At 36.8% G+C, this 10072-nt stretch overlaps 1 long non-coding RNA gene across 1 annotated transcript; it reads left to right on the top strand.

Moving 5' to 3' along the window:
* The first annotated feature begins 1107 nt into the window (after positions 1-1107).
* On the top strand, positions 1108-2808 carry LOC149785127 (uncharacterized). Its single transcript, XR_016413484.1, has 3 exons — positions 1108-1237; positions 2014-2108; positions 2723-2808. It is a non-coding gene; the product is annotated as an uncharacterized LOC149785127 (long non-coding RNA).
* Positions 2809-10072: the final 7264 nt, after the last annotated feature.

The following is a 10072-nucleotide window of genomic DNA, read 5'->3' as shown; positions in this document are numbered from 1 at the left end:
TTTATATCATCATTCTCTGAAAACTTAATTTACCTTGTGTTTTATTTGTAATTTTGTTTATATGTTTTTATTTTATTTTTATCTAGCTACGTACATGCTGCGAATATCCAGCTACGCAATTTCGATTAGTTTAGGATAAAAATAAATGTAGTAGGTATGTTAGAATTCTTCAACTGCTAACACGATTACCCTCTATAATTGCGTAGATTGCATATGGCTAATTTGTTAAAGGAAACGAAATTCCCTGGATTTTCCCAATGATTGTCCTGGCTTTCAAATGAAACTACAGATCTTGGGTAGTGTTAAAGGACCTTTTAATTCCCTTTATTTTGGTGTATGTTCACGAATTTAATTTGGGTTAGAGAGCATGCAGCTTGGCCTTATTTCAGATGTGCATCATCAAATGACTGCTAGCTCCGCTTGCTCGTTTTCAGTTCCCTGACTTCAAAGGAAAAGTGGATAACTCCTTATCGTACTTTTTATGTAATGTATGATTCATTCATTGCCCTTTCAAAAGCTGGTATGCCTGAGGTGGCTAAATTCATTTTCCCCATTTTAATAACTGCTAAATGTAGTGTACGTTGGACTTTTTAGGCTCATTCATAGAGCATATCGTAACGCCCATTTTGGGACCTATCTGTTTTAGACAGTACATGGTTTCAATGGTCACCATTCTATGGTCACCACATGCAAACAAATTTCAGTCCCAATACATGAAAGTAACATATGCCAACATTCTCTCCTTTGTGCATGTTGCGAATGTAAACAACTTCACATCATACCGGTCCGTCTCTCAGAATTACACACCGCAGAGATCAATAACGGCATACAACGCAAATGACAAACTTACTGATGGAGCAAAACATCCAAATTTTGCCACAGCCTCCATACAGCCCTGATTTAAATCAAAATGGGTTTGGCTGAATCAGTGATTCGCTGAGGTACATACGAATTGACTAATTTTCTTTGCTACTCTTTTATTACGGTTCAGAACATGGCTATGCATGCGTGTTCCTATTTTTCAAAGACTGTCGGAAAAACAGACAGCCATACATATTATCGACTGGTTTCTTTTTAGTATTTCTCCACAAGGTATGATACGAACGAGACCCTTTGGGAAGCGATTGAGAAAATTCCCAGTGAAGCTAGTCCAAGGATGAACAGAAGGGAAAAGAAGCTCTTGATGTACAAGCAGACAGTATCACAGGAACAAATATTGAGGTCCAAGATTTAGTCGGTACGTGCTAAGTGCTAGAAAACATGGATTTTTATATTATGTACGTGAAAAATAGCATTGGCAAATTATCTGGAACTATTTTTTTGAATAAGTAAATTCATTATATTTTTTAAATGTCCTCAATCATAATGAATAATGCAGCCTTCTCGCATTCAAATCAGTCATTGACGGGGCACAAGGTGCAGTAATTGTACATGGTGACAATTTTTCCAATACAAAATATCCTTGCAAGGACAATAACTACAGCGAGGACCTTCACCGTATGGACCAAATTAGGACAAATCGCCAGAAACGATATAACGAAGACTTCCATTACCAACGCTTTTTTTTCATCACTATAATCCAATTTTTCTTATAAAATATTTAATTTTTTTCTCGAGATATTATTTCGATTTAGACCCAAATTTTCACGTGATCTGGATGAATGTTTGTAACGTTATTTACCATTTAATTTATAAATGTTATGGAATGCCAACTGTCAATGTGTCTAACCTGTATGGCAGTTGACTTATTCTGTGTCAGATAATCCTTTCTCGAATGGCTCAATAACGTAACATATCTCACATTTCCTGGGATAACATTTCCGAAAGCTCGTTAAAATTTCAAATAAACGCCGACTTACTGACTTCTGGTGTTAGGTGGAATTTCGAAATTCGTCAATTTTTCATAGCAAATACATTTTTGTTCAAACTATTTTCGACTGTTTGGACACCTTCTAATAGGATGAAAGCTTTCATTGCCTTGATGAATGTATAAGTTTATGGTCATATTTTCAGGAATCTTGCAGCCTAAGAGCCGAGATCGAGGCTGTGCTTCAAAATAAAATAGCAGAGGGTATTTCCAATTTAAGACTGGTTGCGGGGTACAAATGGTGAGATTTCCTTCATTTTTGTCCAAAAAAAATCAATTAAAAAGTGTAGTTGGTGAAAGAACATTTTCGGGAAAGGTGTCAAAAATTCTAACAACTTTGTCTAATTAAAGGCTCTAATGTGCGCTGGTTTCTTTAAACTGAACCTGTTGCAATTATCTGATTAACAAGAAAAGTAACTGCCGTAAATATTAAGACAAGATTATTATTTTGTCCTATTTGTCTTAGTCGGTCGACCATTTATATGTAAAAGCGTAGTCCAGCTAATAAGTTTTTCATCACATATTATTATTGAAATTTCTAAAACCTCAGGCTCGTTCTTTCTTTGCTTTCCGCCTGTAAATATTTATCAGGTTCAACTGAGAGTGAAATGAGCCCTGAACGAACTGAACGAAATAGCGTTTACACACAAAATATAAACAAAGAACATTTCATCGTCTTTCTTTGTGAATAGTCTAATATTTTCTAGTTACAAATATTGTCTAATGGCTGCAAAAATAGTACTTTCCAGGAGATAATACATTCTAGAACTGAACAGTACAGAGTTATACTGATTCACTATCTCGGTTTCATTAAGTCGAAGGCAGTATATACGGTGTAATCATTCTCATTTTCAGTCCTGAAATCGACATTGCGGAAATATGTGCAAGGACGTATGCTGTGACATCCAAAAAATATTCATACGTCGATTCAAACATACAGGTGAGAATTATGACCACATGGTTATTACTTTCAACCATTATTATTATTATTATTATTATTATTATTCATTCGTTCGTTCATTCATTCATTCATTCTTTCATTCTTAGCACTTTATATGCAGGGCATTTTATGTTAGTTATGGTACGTCCACCACGTACAGTGAATTTATACGGCTTTCAGCCTGGTACCCAATCATGTTGGCAAATATATTTTATTAAATTCGTTTCATGTTTTTCTTCGGACATACGTGTCTCTTCCAATTGAAAAGCTGGTGTAGTTCTTGTTTTTGTCGTTATTATTATTTTGAAAGCTCTGTTTGCAGTGTCAATCAGGAAATAATGATTGTTTCAAGGCTGTTTACCTTTTCTCCAAACATTTCCTGTCAATAGCTTTTGTTAATCTTCCGAGTCCAATTATATGACTGGCAAAGAAAACTGCGACCCAAATATATTGCAGATAAATTATGAATTGTAAAAAAGTTCACCATGCCACAGAAAAAGTAACCCAAAATGTCTTTGTCAAATAAATGGGCTGACAGTGAGTATTGCATAATAACATCGAGTGATTACTCATTTCACAAAGATCGTCGTGAATGGATACACTGCTATAAAGCACACGAACAAAATGTCATTCGGGTAGAATGCATGAAGATGAAACAATATTCATGTGTTATTTTATAAACAACCCCACCCAGTCACAATATACCATGTATCGATCCCAGAAACTTGTGAAGAAATTTATTTACGTAACAATATTTCCAGGATATCAACGCCAACTGCGGATTTCTTCCGAAGGTCATAAGAACACAAGTCGACTCAAGTAAATTTGTAAAGTTGACCGATGAAGCCAAGAAAGTACCAAGACCTAGTAAGGAAGACTGACTATTGATTTCTTTTCTTTCTATTCTACTGCTATTATTACAAAAGATGTGTGTGTGTGTGATTTGGACTTTTAACTTAACTTTAACAATTTTCCAGTCATATCACTACGATGTCTGCCGTTTGGCAGTTTAATGTGATGTCTAGCATTGGGGCATCATGCTGCAGACATTTAGTTTCATGTCCCATCCAGTCACATTATCCTGACACCAGGCCGAATAGTACTAAACACTAACTTCTAAATGTTGAGCGCCAAGCGAGGCAACTACAAGTAGAATTTTTATAAGTCTTTGGTATGACTCGGTAGGGGTTCGAACCCGCGACGTCTAGCATCCGTGGCGGACGCACCAACCACTTGTGCCACCGCAGTAGTAAAAAGAAGAAAAAGAAGAATGATCGCAACTACAACAACAATAGTAATAATGAGGAGAAGGGTGAAAAAATAACAGTAATATTAATGAAGATGATGATGATTATCATGATGATAAATTTAGATCATTCGGTCGATAGGTGTACAAGTACTTACGATGGTAGAAAGTACGTATGAATGTATGGATGCCTAGACGTACGAATGTATGGATGCCTAGACGTATGAATGTATGGATGCCTAGACGTATGAATGTACGGATGCCTAGTCGTATGAATGTATGGATGCCTAGACGTACGAATGTATGGATGCCTAGACGTATAAATGTATGGATGCCCAGATGGATGAATATACGGATGCCTAGACGTATGAATGTATGGATGCCTAACCGTATGAATGTATGGATGCCTAGACGTATGAATGTATGGATGCCTAGACGTATGAATGTATGGATGCCTAACCGTATGAATGTATGGATGCCTAGACGTATGAATGTACGGATGCCTAGACATATGAATGTACGTATGCCTAGACGTATGAATGTATGGATGCCTAACCGTATGAATGTATGGATGCCTAGACCTATGAATGTACGGATGCCTAGACATATGAATGTACGGATGCCTAGACGTATGAATGTATGGATGCCTAACCGTATGAATGTACGGATGCCTAGACGTATGAATGTACGGATGCCTAGACATATGAATGTATGGATGCCTAGACGTATGAATGTATGGAGGCCTAGACGTATGAATGTATGGATGCCTAACCGTATGAATGTATGGATGCCTAGACGTATGAATGTATGGATGCCTAACCGTATGAATGTACGGATGCCTAGATGTATGAATGTATGGATGCCTAGACATATGAATGTATGGATGCCTAGACGTATGAATGTATGGATGCCTAACCGTACGAATGTATGGACGCCTAGACGTATGAATGTACGGATGCCTAGACGTATGAATGTATGGATGCCTAGACGTATGAATGTATGGATGCCTAGACGTATGAATGTATGGATGCCTAGACGTATGAATGTATGGATGCCTAGACGTATGAATGTATGGATGCCTAGACGTATGAATGTATGGATGCCTAGACGTATGAATGTATGGATGCCTAACCGTATGAATGTACGGATGCCTAGACGTATGAATGTATGGATGCCCAGATGGATGAACGTACGGATGCCTAGACGTATGAATGTATGGATGCCTAACTGTATGAATGTACGGATGCCTAGACGTATGAATGTATGGATGCCTAGACGTATAAATGTATGGATGCCCAGATGGATGAATTGGTACAATTTGTCTCTCATTATATTTTATCAGTAAGTTTTGTTTCCTGTCTTTATAATAAAACAATTTCCATAATAAGAAACATGTACGCAAATACAAGTATTTCCACCACTATTTTGTACAATGCAATGTAATACAATAACATAATGTGCATCGTAAACGTGATAAATTAGTCTTTCAGGGAGGGTTGTTCTGCCAAAGAAAATCTATGTGACCTACTGGGGACAAATCCTTGAACCAAAGGAGAGAGGAAAATTTACTTGTGGTAAGAGAAACTTTTACAATAAGGTAAATTTTTCAAAAGAAATGACAATTAAAGTACTGAAAGAACTTACGGATATTTACTTTAGGGTAGACAAACTATAGAAAGCTGTGTTGGGGTGGGGTGAACTGGGTTTATATGATGTAATTGTAATTATTGTCTCATTTGGTGTGTAAAGATTTCGTTGAGTATCAAAATTATCAGAGATTTTCTTGCATTTTTCTCTCTTTTTTTGGTGGATTTGTCACGTACGTCATTATTCTATAAATTCATCCCTTCTCAGCAAAAAATCAATTGTTCTCGCCTTTTTTAATAAGCAAAACTTATTTTTCAAAAGTCATAGACAAACGATATTGTCTCTTTTCTGTTTCGTTGTTCTTTTGTCTCTTCTCGCAACTGAAATGTATTATTTTATTAAAGTAAGTAAAACGATGATACGCCTCATTTAAGTATATCACATGATGATAACACAGATTTTAAAACTTTTATAATTTAGGCTGATTGTAGAGTATTTGACAGTCACCATTCAAACTTTATAATTTATATAGGTGATAATTGCATGACTTTACATTCACAAGCATTTTGCAAACTTTAAAACAAAATTAAAATCGAAAGAAAGAATTAGACCTAAAATAATGTGGTGAAAAACTCACTGGTTCTAACATCATTCATTCCATTTGAAAATTTCATGGTTATAATAAATTACTATAAGATCTTTCTGATTTCTATTGTATGATATTTGTATGTTATTTGTTAAAAATTATTTTATTAGAGAGACCAGTCAAGCAGAAGATAATTTCAACAGATGCTGGTAAAGGATTTGGCTGGACAAGGCGCTCCATTTTTTCCAGCAAGGAGTGGATTATTTACTATTTGGAAAGAGCTCCAAATCCTGATTTATTATAAATGAAGGCACATTCCGTATTGCTTGTGGAAGCAATAAGATTTTTTAATTTTTATCTACGAGTTATTTCCTCCAAATAAACGTTGATTGAGGTTTCCTTGAGTGTCACTCTATACGATGACATTTGATGTATTTATGTATCTTCTATCCGTTGCTTAAATCCATGTACAAATATATTTCGACATTCGACATATTTCGTTTTTGTGTCTTTGCCCTGTTCGTAAATCACTTCATCCGTTTCCTGTAATCCTTGTTTTAGTACTAGATCTTTCTCTTCGATATGTTTCAAAGCTCACGATCTTTAAATTTCTTCTGTCTCAGAGGGGTGAGGGTGGGTGAATCTTTTCTCAAATGTATTTATACTTTTAATATTGATTGTTTTATATCAATGACAGTTCATATATTCGTTAGGATGGAACACTATCTAAATGAGACTTCAGTGACGTCAAACCTGCTGTCATGGTCTCCGTTATGCACAAGCCACCTGTACATCCAGATCAAGTACCATTAGTCTATCAATAAATCGGAACATATTCACCTACATGCTGGTAATCTTATCATGACTTCCGTTTCCGCAAATCTCATCACAAACCTTATTGATAACTTTTAAATTATTTACACAGATGTATATTTAAATTAAATAAATAAATGGTACACCACCTCCAGCCCAGCATACAATTATTCCATCAACGTTAATGCAGAAATGAGAAAAATACAATAATAGCATTCAAATGCATTCAAAGGCCGTCGTTGTAATAAATGAAACAAGTGTAGAAAGGCAAATTCATTTGAAAAGAGTTCTGTAAAAGTTGGCAGCTCAAGCGCGTCTCTTGTTGGCTCAACTGTGTCAATGCATTGATGCATTCACCCTGTAGCTGACATTAAAATATATCTCAAACACACTGGGATATTGAAGAGTTTCAAGAACAAACAATTCCATTTTATCGGTACATCAATTCCATTTTATTGGTACATCAAAGAACATACCCGAAAGTTTCTCAACACTAAGTGTTAGATTCTGAATCAACGTCATTTTTTTTTTTGTCAACTTAAGGGTTATTAAACGAATGAATATCACACAAATTTTCTCTAATCACCTAATGACTACACACCATCAAACACTTGCATGGTTTTTCTTGCTTCACATTTGTATAAGACATATGTATGTCTTTCAAAGTCGAATATTAGTAATTCACGCCATGCAAAACAAGACACGACCAAAATACAATACAAAGAATAATTTCTTTGTCAAATGACTAAATACGTATACCTAACTCATCCAGAGAATTCCATATCTTAGGAAATATGGGAGGGTCCATCATGCGAAAGCTAATCTACAAGGTCTCGAAATAACTGTACATTACAATGTCTACTCTTAGAAAATGGCTAATTACTTGGATTGAACTATGTCTTTCCAACATCGATCCATATTTTCGCTGTTTCCTTTATCGTTTCTGTGCAGTGCACGTGCGATCCTGAAAGCTCTCTTTGCTAAATGTATAAAATATCGCTACTATATAATAGAGCATCCAAAGAAATCATCAAGGTTCTTTCTTTTTTTTTGTCCAATTCGCCGATGAGTCCTGTACGATCATAGAATCACGCAACGTACTGTTACACGCAAGGGGGTCTCACTACCGAGAGAATCAAACACCGTGAGTGAGACTGGCTTGAAGCTCATTGTTTTTCACTACTTCCAATGAGCTCTAGACAAAAGTCATCGTCAACCTAAGGCTTCTTAAAGGGATGAATACCACAACTAATTTTTTCTCTAATCACCTGATGACCACACACCACCAAACGATTGCAGGGATTTTTTGTTTGTTTCACGTTTGTATGACTTCAAATGAAAGCTTTTTGAAGTCGACTATTAGTAATTCACACCATACAACACAAAAAAAGACTCAAACACACAATACAAAGAACTAGTCCCATGTCCAATTACTAAACATGTATAGCTAAAACAACCAGAGAAAACCATATGTTAAGAAATTAGGGAGGGTCCATTTTAAGAACCTAATTCATGCTGGGATAAATTCTTTTAACAACTGTACATTACAATGTCTACTCTTAGAAAAATCCAACTGGCCTGATGGTTGGACCACTCATTTTGTTCTCCTGTCTTTGTGAAACTGGCTGCCATTGGAGTGGCAGGAATTTTGCATGCTCCATGGGGTGATGGAGAACACAATTTAATAAAATTAAAAACACTTAAAGTTTATGAAATGCCAAGTTGTCCCTGTGATGGATATCAACTCTGTAATAATTTAAATTCAAAGAATCAGACATACATCATCGGTCACTGAAGTAAACAGTATATAGTTCATCCATCAAGTTGTTGAGGACCACTTTAGTCATCCAGTGTTTTATCGAGAACAAATGGTCTGTGGGTGCAGAGGTGGCTGATGAAACCAATGTGCACCCTGAATATTCTGTGGCATTGTGGACAAGGGATGGTAGCAACACTGAACGTGGAGTTACTGGCTTGGGATTTCCTGGCCTACCTCCGTTGATCTGCCGTGGCTGTCCTGTTGGTCTCACAAGCTGTAGCACCTGCAGTGATGGAAGAGTGCCACATGACCTTGTCCTGGTTAGTCTGCTCCAACATGTCATAGTTAATGTCAAATTTCTTCAATAACAACTTCAGGGTGTTCTTGTAACATTTTCTCTGGCCTCCTTTCTTGTGCTTTCCTTGTTCAAGCCCATCATAAAAGAGTTTTTTTGGAAGCCGGTGATCTGGCATGCAAGTTACATGGCCTGCCCAATGCAACTGTGATTGCATCAAAATGGTTTAGATACTAGGAAGGCTTGCTTGGGCAAGGACCTCAGTATCCGGGATCTTGTCTTGCCACTTGATGTTTAGGAGTCTTCTGAGGCAGGTAGTGTGAAAGTGTTTGAACTTCTTTGCATGGTGCTTGTACGGGTTTCACAGGCGTATAAGAAAAGAGGTAGTACTATCGATCTGTACACCTTGAACTTTGTCTGAAGAATAATGCTTCTTCTGTTCCAGACCTTGGCAAGTAGTCTGCCAAATGCTGTGCTGGCCTTTGCAATCCTGGCATTTACTTCATCATTTATTACAACATTCTGGGTCAGAGTGCTGCCAAAATAGGTGAACCTGTTCAATGCACTCAGTTTGTAGTCGTTGAGTGTGACTTTTGGCTCAGCATACGGTTTTCATGGGGCTGGCTGATACATTATTTCAGTCTTCTTTGTGTTGATCATAAGACCAAAATTTGTGCAAGCATCAGAGAACCTGTTAATGCTGCTTTGCATTTCAGCTTCAGAGCCAGTGTTGAGGGTGCAGTCATCAGCAAATAGGAAGTATCTGATGATGTCTGCTGTGACATTAACTTTTGCTTGGAACCTCATGAGGTGGAACAATTTACCATCAATTCAGTATCTGATGCTGATTCCCATGTCATCATCTCAGAAGGCATCAGTGAGCATGGCTGAGAACATGAGACTGAAAAATGCTGGTACCAGTACACAGCCCTGCTTCACTCCATATGAGACAGAAAAGGGATCTGATGTCTCACCATTG

This window comes from Sinohyriopsis cumingii, chromosome 13, assembly GCF_028554795.1.
Source record: "Sinohyriopsis cumingii isolate HCF-2022 chromosome 13, ASM2855479v2, whole genome shotgun sequence".
NCBI classification, from domain to species: Eukaryota; Metazoa; Mollusca; class Bivalvia; order Unionida; family Unionidae; genus Sinohyriopsis; species Sinohyriopsis cumingii.
This window is presented reverse-complemented; position numbering and strand designations above follow the sequence as displayed.